At 45.1% G+C, this 10,109-nt stretch overlaps 1 long non-coding RNA gene across 1 annotated transcript; it reads left to right on the top strand.

The window, feature by feature from the left end:
* Window positions 6,859–9,671, top strand: LOC110395089. The gene is made up of 3 exons (XR_002436153.1): window positions 6,859–8,580; window positions 8,692–8,887; window positions 9,326–9,671. It is a non-coding gene; the product is annotated as an uncharacterized LOC110395089 (long non-coding RNA).

The raw sequence follows: 10,109 nt of genomic DNA, 5'->3' as shown, positions 1-10,109 counted from the left end.
AGGGAAGGGAAGGGAAGGGAAGGGAAGGGAAGGGAAGGGAAGGGAAGGGAAGGGAAGGGAAGGGAAAGAAACAAGTATATTATTGCTTGATCAGCGGTGTCTGGGAGGAATGGTATGTGTTGGAGCCAGAAATCCTCCCCACTCACTCCAATACTGCTATAAGCACACCAACACTTGTGCATCTCAAGGCATCTACTCCAAGAGCCCACTGAGTAACTTAGAAGCCACTGAATTTTGAGCATCAGGATTGTATTTGCCAGATGCTGCAGGCAATATGACCTTCAGGATTTGCCGTAAAATGCCCATGGCGGCTGCAGCCCCCTCCACCTGCAGATCATGGGAGTCATGCATGAGCTGGGATGGAGCCCAGTTGGAATGTGGTCTGCATTAGAGAGAAACTTGGACTGCTTTTGTGCCACACAGTGCCTCAAGAAACAGCCATGGTGGGTGAAGGAAGGACAGATGGAATAGAAAAGTATAGTGGGAAGGATCTGCGCTGGTTCAGGATTGTGTATGTGTTGGATTGCTTGTGAGCATAGACAGTTCCTGTTGCCATGAAGAGGAGGTACTTACAGTCACTATTTTTAACACCTGTGGAAAAAGTGTTAGTATGATGGCATGTTCCATCTTCTGTGTTCCTACATATGTACCTCATCTACTTCCACAAACACAGACAACCTGTTTAGTATTTATATTATATGTTCCTTTAAATTCTGCTTAAAATGGCATCTTTGTGGCTTTTTGGTATTTCTCTTCCCTTCCTCAAATACTTCTTGCTCCCCTTGTTGTTCCAATGGGAAAAAAAAGCAAAGCAGCCCTTTTTTTGATGCTGGGACAATTGACTCTGAATTCCTTCAAAACTACTTTCCCAGCCATGTGGCTGAGACCTTAGGGCTGGAGAATTCTTCCTTCCCATTCAGACTCTGAAGCACTGATGATTTCTCATGGAGAAGCCTTTTGAAATGAATGTGTAAATCCTTTTGGTATTCAAGTACTGAAGAAAGAGCTCCCAAGTTCATTTCAGTACAGGGCCTGAACATCTAAACCTCCCAGCAGCTCTCTTTCCATCCTCTTAGCACTGTGGGCTGAAAGGTTCTGGCCACAGCAGCATTCTTTGCTCTGCCTCCTCCATGCTGAGCACGGCACAGGCATAACTACTCCTAAAAACACTTCTGGGAGAGACCTAGGTAGGGCAGACCAGGAAAAACATGATTTTGCCCAATTCTGTTACTGAAGCAAGTCCAGAGAAGCTGTGGATGCCCCATCCCTGGAGGTGTTCAAGGCCAGATGGGGTGGGGCCCTGGGGAGCCTGAGCTGGTGCCTGTTTCAGTGGGTGGCAGTCCTGCCCACGGCAGAGGGGTTGGAACTAGATGGTCTTTGAGGTCCCTTCCAACCCAAACCATCCTGTGATTCTGTTGTTTTATGGGTCCAGCACGGCAACCCTGCTACTGAAGAGGTTTTTGTTGTCTTTAAAATTTCAGTATGGGGCTACAGGTAACCTGATTAAGATTGGACATAATTCAATTACAAGAGGAAACCTGACGAATATTAAAAAAATTGACAATTCTCAGGACATTTATTTACCTTATTAACATGAAGGTCTGCTGTAGCTTTCACTGTGGAGTGAAGGATGGGTTCAATTACTTCCTGATTATTTGTGCAAAAAGCACTTAGATTTTCTTAAAACTGTGAGAAAAACAAACAAACAACTGCTGTTTTATATCTCTCTGTTACAGTAAACTAATCATTTGGATTTAATTTTGATCACAGGAGAGATTTGCCAAACTGGAATTGGACTAGGTGATCTTGAGGTCTTTTCCAACCTTCGCGATTCTGTGAGTCCATGAGCGCCTTCCATTTTACATGCTTGCCTGTACTTACTGGGATGCACAGCTGGCCAGGCTGGTGCTTCCCCAAGCCACCACTACATCTCATGTCACTGCCCTGTTTCTGGTGGCTGTGGAAGTGCGGGAATTATAAAATAACCCCAGGTTTGTCAGGCAGGTTTCCATGTTGCACTTTGGCTTGCTTTTCATTGGCTTCTCAAGCAACAGCATGATAAATACATGCCCATCAGGCACTTGTATGTGATTGATGTAAGCAAACTGTTAAAAAACAGTCCGTAATATTCCTTTGGAATGGCATGTTCAAGATCAAACTTCGGAGCTCAGTCTTCTATAATTACACAAGTTTATGGAGCTGTCATCACCATGTCAAGACAGCTAAGAAATTAGAGTGTGGCTTTTTAATCCTAAAAAAAATAAATCTTTTAAGAAAAATGTTGCCTTTCATATTTCAGCTGAAACAGAGCGTGGTCATTGTGGAATGGACTGGCAGTTCTTTTGACTGCTTAATTTACATTCAGTTAACTACAGTTAAGAATGAACATGCTCTGTCCAGATTCTGTGCAAATTGAACACATTTCACCGCCTTATTTCTACCTTTCCTAATTTGCGTTGGGGTGTACTAATTACAGCTTTGAGCATTGTGACTGGCAAAACAGAAGCCTGCACATTTTGTGCATTAAAACATCACTGTAAAACTTTGCTGGCTGTTGTCTCATCATAAAATGGAAGCCAGTTCCTCTTATGTACTTGCCTATATTTGCACCAGGTGATAGCCTCTGTAGGAAGGTGAATGATGGAGATAATAACATTCCACTGAAGTGATGTGTGTATTTTTATTTAATTTTTTAAAAGTGCTTTTGCCATGTCATTAAACACCTTTGTCAATGGTTTACGGGCGTTTGGCCCGGTTCCGTGACGAAGGGGATGGGGGATCCACAGGTCCACGCCCCGGGAAAAGGGAAAAGGGGAAAAGGGTAGGGAGATGGCCCTGAGATCAAAGAACAGCGGCAACAATCTGAGGAGAAACAAACTAATTTACTAAATAAAATATCGGAATGCAAAACAACACACTATAATACAACATAATTACAATTTAAGCTGATAAATCCAATACAGAGAGAGAGAATGTCCCAAAATCAAGGTAGGCCTTACTCTACTACCGACGATAAGACGGCTGGAGAGCGAGGTGCTGCCAAGACGAGAGACGGGCGGAAAAAGGGACGAGGTCTCGTGATCTGCAAGTTTTTATACTGTGAGCTTTTATCTTTTCCCTCTGGCTGGAAAATGGTAACAAAGGAGCAAAGTGCCCTGGGGACTGTAGTAGTCCTTCTCTTCTGAGAACCAGGTATATCCACTACATGATGTTATGATGTGGAATACCAATAACCAAAAATCACAAAACCATGACAACCTTGAAGAGGATCTTTTTCTTCTTCTCATTTTCTTCTTATTTTTTTAGTTAATGAGTAGGACTGTATAGTACATTAAAATAGCTTGATACACATTGAAACAGTCCAGCTTGTTGAACTAGATTGAATGGAGAAAGAAAACATCTTTCCAAGTACTAGGGGTCTGAATGCTCCTTAACTGATGGCACCTCCCATGGCAGCCTGTGCCAGAGTCTCACCACCCCCTGAGTAAAGGATTTTTTCCTAACGTCTCATCTAGATTTCCCTCATTTTAGTTTGAAGCCATTCTGTCTTGTATTATCACCATCAGACCATGTAAAAAGTCACTTCTCTTCCTGCATAGAGCCCCCTTTGAGTACTGGAAGGACTTTCACATCTGCTGGTCCTCCAAGGCAGCTCTGCTTTGCCCACTGCTTGGAGTCAGAAGTTTAAGATAATGCTGCCAGGACTAATTGCCTTCAGGAAAAGATGTGTAGTGGGAGAACAGGATGCAGAAGTAGTTCTGGGGCTGCAGTACTGATGGTGTGTGTCTGCTGGTGCAAACTGCAGTGATGCTGCCATGCTGCTTAAATACCCAAGGAGGATGTAGCTATGATCCCCAGACTCTGAGTTCACTTGCATCATAGACAAGAACTCTGACATAACTCACAGAAGCAAAGCTGCTTAAGAGAAAGTAATTAAAGTGAGGAAACGAGAGAGCTTAAAATAACATGTCAGTACAAGGAGATGTATTAAGAAAGCACTTTATTAAGGGAGTGCATTTTGTAATGTAAACGAAGTATTTTTCAAGTCCCAATGTATGCTTGCAAATGTACCCATGGGAGTTAGTAGCACTGACAGTGAATGTTCTCATTTCTTTACTTTGGTCAGAGGAGAAATTTAAAAAGTCATTTGCAGGTACATGGAGGCACACATTTCGCAGCTATGTGAGAGATCTCATACAGTTATATTCCCATTGGGAACGTGTGTGTCTGTATTTTCATGATCTGGACAGGAGCAATGGCCACAAGCATTGCCTGGTGCCCGAGGTGTCTCAGCTCCTGCTCCTGTGCTCCTGCATGGCCTCTGCAGGTCTGCGGCAGTGGTCTTCCAGCCTCAACCTTGAGTCCTAGCTGCCAGATGACTTGACCTGTCAGAAATGCTGTGACATGTGCTGTCTCTTACGGTCACAAAATATGGAGTGACCACTGAACTGAAATCCATCTGAAGTCGGTGGGTGTGGGGGGTTTCACATCCCTGAAAGTCAATATCAGTCTTCTAAGGTTGGTTAATGCAGCAAAATCAAGGCCTGAACCCACCAGAAATAACCTGTTCCTTTCAGCTGCCTCCTCTATACCACAACCTCTGTCAGGAGTCTGATGAAGTTTTATTAATTAATGTTTCCTCCCCACCTCCCAGTACTTTGGAGAGAAGGAGCCTTGTGAATAGGGGGAGCAGGAACAACGGTGTTATTTGCTGTTCGCCTTGAAGTATCCCCAAACACTTTGCCAAACCATGCACAGGAAACAGTTTAATTACCCACTCACCCCAACTGCTGTAGCGTGCTGGAAAATTACCTCACTCTTCCTACAGGCACTCTCTTTCTCATGGACCTTATTAGCAGATGCCATTAAACACAAACTGGTGCTGAGGCCTCAAATGGTCTTAAGCTAGGACCTCACATCCTGGTGTCGTGGGCTGTGTTTGATCCAAGCAATGCAATGCTCTTCCCCATGCACTTTCCAAGGAATATTGCATCCCTTCTGTCTGACCAGGATCTGTCATTGAGCGAGGGAGATGTGGCAGTTTCTTGATGTTCACTGGCAGCATGAGCATGGTGGGAGGAAGACAGATTTCTTATCTAATAAGGATAATGTTGAATACGAATTTCTAAGAACCTAACAGATTACAGTGTGCTAATTTAAAAAAAAACACGCATGATCCTTAGCTTCCCATAAGAAAAGGGCAATAGGAAATATGCTAAGATGACAGGTACTTTTTCAACAAGTAAATTAACTGATTGAAATGGGTCAGTTATGCAAGAAAGGAATTAGCCTCTGGAAGCACATTTCTTCTAATTGTGAGTTGTGTAATAATACGTAACGAGTGCATCTTTTCAGAAGACACATGGGACTAAGACTTGCTCCAGGTTTGTATATTTTTATAAAAGAACACCCTCTGCGGATGAGATTCCTTCCCTCCATGCTATTTTTTTCCTAAAGGATGTTTGTATCTACCACCTTTCCAGTGATTTCTTTCCTTTCTTTTGATTGTTATTAATGTACTACTGACTGGATTAAACAGATCTGAGTGAAGCAAGCTGCTGCTACTGGATAGAGAAGCATGGCTAGAGGTATCTCTAATAATTGCTTTATACAGTATTACCATGGAGACCTGTCTGCAAGTCTTAAATTTGGCTTGATTGTTGCAGGAATTTAAGACGAAGCCCCCAGACCACGGAGGTAGTGAGGGACTATGCTTGAAAGCAGCTTTGTGAGCAACAGTGGAGCCCAGACAAGTTTTATCAGAACAGAATCTTCTGGGCAAAAGCATTTGGCTTGGGGTTTGGGATTCTGTGGCAGAATGTCGAAATCAGCTGAGGTTGCCACTGAGCAATCCAGGATTTTGGGCAGACAGGGAAGCATGTGTGCCCTCCTCTCTGCTGCCATTGGCTGCTGTGGGGGCACGGGTAGCAGTGCCAGCTGCTGGGTATTGCAGGCAGCTACCAACTTGTGCATAGCACTGCTGGGTTGTGGGGATTTTGTCGGAGCCTCTGGGACTGGCTCCCTTCTCCAAATGCATCCCCAGGATAAACACCCTATCCTCAGCGGAGTTTTGCGAGCACTGAGCTTGGCTGGGCATCTGAGGAAAGCTCACTTGCAGAAGTAATTCAGGCTGGCTTTCATATGAGCAGTTTGCAGATTCATGTTGATTGAAAATTGGCTGAGAAATTGTAAACAATGTGTAGTGATTAACAACAGGGAATTGAGCTGCAAGGAATGGCCGAAGGGACTAAAGTTTCATCTTCTTCTACTTCTTTCAGCATAATTAAAAACAAATATTTGAAGGATTATACAGTCACACGATATTCAGTAGGCATCACATTCACCTACTCATGAAATAATAAGAAGACTAAAAGGTGGGCCAAAAATTAAATAGGGCTCATGTCTGAAAACTAAACTGGCATCCGTGAAAAACAGTTTGAAATGATTATTCTGGAAGAGGAAATCCAGAAATGAGTCACGCACCAAACACCTCCTTACAGGGACAACAGGAGTCTGCAGACTAATGCTGACAACAATCCAACAGGGTTTTGGACTACTACACACACATATGCGCATATACATATCTCAGTGTGTATTTATATATTTCTCATATGGAAACAAGTACATTTTCTCTGCGGGTCTGTGACAAGCCTTTGGTGTGCAGATGCAGGTGAATGGACTCTATCTCAGCTATCAGATCTTCAGAATCATAGAATCAGGAAGGTTGGAGAAGATCTCTAAGATCATCTGGTCCAGCCATCAACCCATCCCCGCCATGCCCACTAACCATGCTCCTCAATTCCACATCTAAATGTTTCTTGAACACTTCCAGGGATGGTGACTCCACCACCTCCCTGGGCAGCCCGTGCAAGTGCCTCACCACTCCTTCTGAGAGGAAATGTTTCCTAATCTCCAACCTGAACCTCTCCTTGCGCAACTTGAGGCCATTCCTTTTTGTCCTATTGCTAGTTACAAGGGAGAAGAGGTTGACCCCCACGTCACCACAACCTCCTTTCAGGCAGTTGTAGAGAACGATAAGGTCTCCCCTGAGCCTCCTCTTCTCCACACTGAACAATCCCAGTTCCCTCAGCTGCTCCCCATAAGGCCTGCGCTCCAGACCCTTCACAGTTTCATTGCCCTTCTCTGCATGCACTCCAGGGCCTCAATGTCTTTCTTGTAGTGAGGGGCCCAAAACCGAGCACAATATTTGAGGTGCAGCCCCACCAGTGCCAAATGCAAAGGGATTCTTCCTTGGAGGATGCTGGTAAGACAAATTATTTCACTTACAGCACCTGTGATTTGATAAAACTCTGATAAAATTAATACAGGGAAGTGCTTTATTAAGATCAGGATAAGCTTTATCGAAAGCCAGTGCTTCACACCTAGTCCACCTCTCCTGGTAGCTCAGGCTATTGCAACAGTGCTGGACCATGGGCAGCTGCTTGCTGCCCTGGCTGGCTCCCAGAGAGCTTGTGAGGGCTTTTCAGAGTTCCCAGTTTGAAGGAAATGTGGAAATTTTTAGCCCTAATTAAAAAACATTGACCTTTTATGAATTTGCAAAGACACCACAAATACGAACTCCCAGAGGAACTCCCATTTGGCTTTGGAATCGTCATGTGAGAAGTGCTGGCAAGCCAGCAGGGGATTTTTGCTGTGAGAGTGGTCAGCTCCTGGCACAGCCTCGCAGAGAGGCTGTGGGGTGTCCATCCATGGGGACACCCAGCTGGACACGGCTCTGGCTGAGCCTGCTCCACGGAGGACGGAGTTAGGATACGCCTGCCTGGTTGTGCCTGCCAGCAGCAGTGATTCTAGGGGTCAGTGGTGACAGCAAAAGGGCTGATTTCTGCAGGAAGACTAAAAGCTTCTCTTTGACCGTCAATTTTAGCTGCACATTCACGGACAGGAAGCAATGTCTTTCGGCTGAGTGGCTTTCCCCAGCTGACAAGAAGACAGCCTGGACCAGAGCAAGAAAAGCTGCATACTCAGGAATGAGGGCTGCAGCAGAAATAGGCTGCCAGTGAGACTGGCCATGTTTTATGGCCATCCATGTGGCCACAGGGAAACTATGATATCCCATGTGCAACTCAGGGTAAATTTATCTGAAGAACGACTTGCAAAAAGTCAGAATTTGAGTGGAAAGTAAAGGGTAAAAACGGCAGAAATCCGAATGCTCATTCTCAGCACTTGCTGCTAGGAGTGGGTAGAAGCCTGTCCTCTGGGCACATCAGCGAGTGATTTCAGTTCCTGCATTCTCTCCAGACAGCTGGTACCAGGCTTGTGACTTGACGTGCCAGCACATGCTTGGTGCCCTTGTTTTCTGCCTCTCTTTTTCTTCCCTCTCTCCAGTGTGAAATCCATCTCCAGCTTTCCTTGTCATTGCAATGAATGGAATTCTGCAGCCATGTGCAAATACTGTCTCTGCAGCAGTGTAAGAAGGGATATGAGGTGCCAGGACTCATCCCACCGTTGAGAGGAGGTTTCCGTTTCTGACTGCTGTTGGCAAAAGACAGATGTGCAATACACAAAGCAAGAGATGACATTTCCTTGTTCAGAATGTGTGTCACCATTTGCATTGGGCAGGTTGGTGTAACAATTTGCATGTCTTCCTTGCAGTGTCGTCTTGTTGGTGAGTGCAGGAGTAATTTCCAGCCCTCAACCCTGCCCTCTCCTCTCTTGTTCTCCTGCTCCCAGTTGCTGAACCCATTCCCAGCTCATGACTGCCAGCCTTGGTGCCCCCATGTTGCTCCTGGATCCACAGAGTGGAAAGACCAGACCCCAAACCTATTGAGAAGATAGATGGATTTCAGTGAGGCTCGAGGAGCTGCAGAGAGGTTCTGGGTACAGGAAATTGGCAAAATTGATGAGGAGCTGGGAGGAGTTTGAGAAGGTAAGGAAGCAGGAGTGGAGGAGGAGGGATGGGGGCACAGTCTGGTGGAGCAATGAAGGGGTGCAACTGAGTCCGAGAGCCAGTGAAGGAGGGCAGGAGAGCTCATGTGGACTTTGCAGGTGAGGTAAGGACAAGGGACGGGATGGGCATCTTAATGCTTTGGGGACAGAAATGGAAGACCTCTTAAGTCCCAAATGATAATGAGTGGGCATGCCCCAAGCCAGGAGAGGTCTCACCTTGGCCACCAGTACGAAAAAGAGCAGACAGAGACAACAACTCTCTTTCTTCTCCTTGTCTAAGTATTATGACTGCCAGCAGCATGAAGGGAATTTTTTTTTTGAGGAAGAGATAGCTAAGCAGTGAGAAGCATGGGCTAAACAGTTACTTAAGAAAATTCATTTTTCAAAGCCCGTGGTACTCATGCACTGGAATTAACAGTTTCCAGGTCCAATCTCCTGCTGGAGGGAGGATGCTGAGAAGTGCAGCTGACAGATGGGTGTGTTTGCAGCCAACCTTCCTGCGGTGCCCTGGTGATGTGCGGTGCAGCGTGGTGGAAAAGCACCATTCATGAAACCAGCTGTAAACCAGAGCACTGAAAGTGAGTTGTGCTCAGACCAGCTCTGCCAAGCTGGATATCTGCATTGCTTATAAAACCAGAATTCAATTTATACTTGGAATTCCAGAATGTCATCAGGTAGCAAATAACAACGTGGTCCCAAATCCTCATTCCTCCTTGTCACACAGAGATAGGGGAGGATGTTGTATTGCCCCTTGATGCTCTGGGTGAATTTCCTTAAGTTTTGTAAGCTTCCATCTTGCTTCCTTTCTCTCCCCTTTTCTATCACCACAGCTTATGACATGTTAAAGTCGCTGACGTTATTCCCAGGTCCATGGGATGCCAGAGGACATGACCATTCTTCCTGGCACAGCTGCACTGAGGACTGCAAGCCCACACGTGCATTCATGTCTACAATGGTTCAGAGACTCCAGAAGATCGTATTAAATTAAAAACGTGAAGAGAAGAGTAAAATATGTATCAGGGGCGATACGAGATGATGCTTAATTCCCAGTATCCCAACTTGTTAAAATACAAATCACCAATTCCAGTTGAATGTTTATCACTAAATTTAAAGCAAAAGCAAAAACCTCTTTTGGTTTCTCTGCAAGAAGAGTAAAGTCTCATTGAAATCACACCACGGAGGGATATTTTTAACATGCAGAA

Source organism: Numida meleagris, chromosome 2, assembly GCF_002078875.1.
Source record: "Numida meleagris isolate 19003 breed g44 Domestic line chromosome 2, NumMel1.0, whole genome shotgun sequence".
Classification (NCBI taxonomy): domain Eukaryota; kingdom Metazoa; phylum Chordata; class Aves; order Galliformes; family Numididae; genus Numida; species Numida meleagris.
Note: the sequence above shows the minus strand (reverse complement) of the source record. Positions and strands in the feature narration are given on the sequence as shown.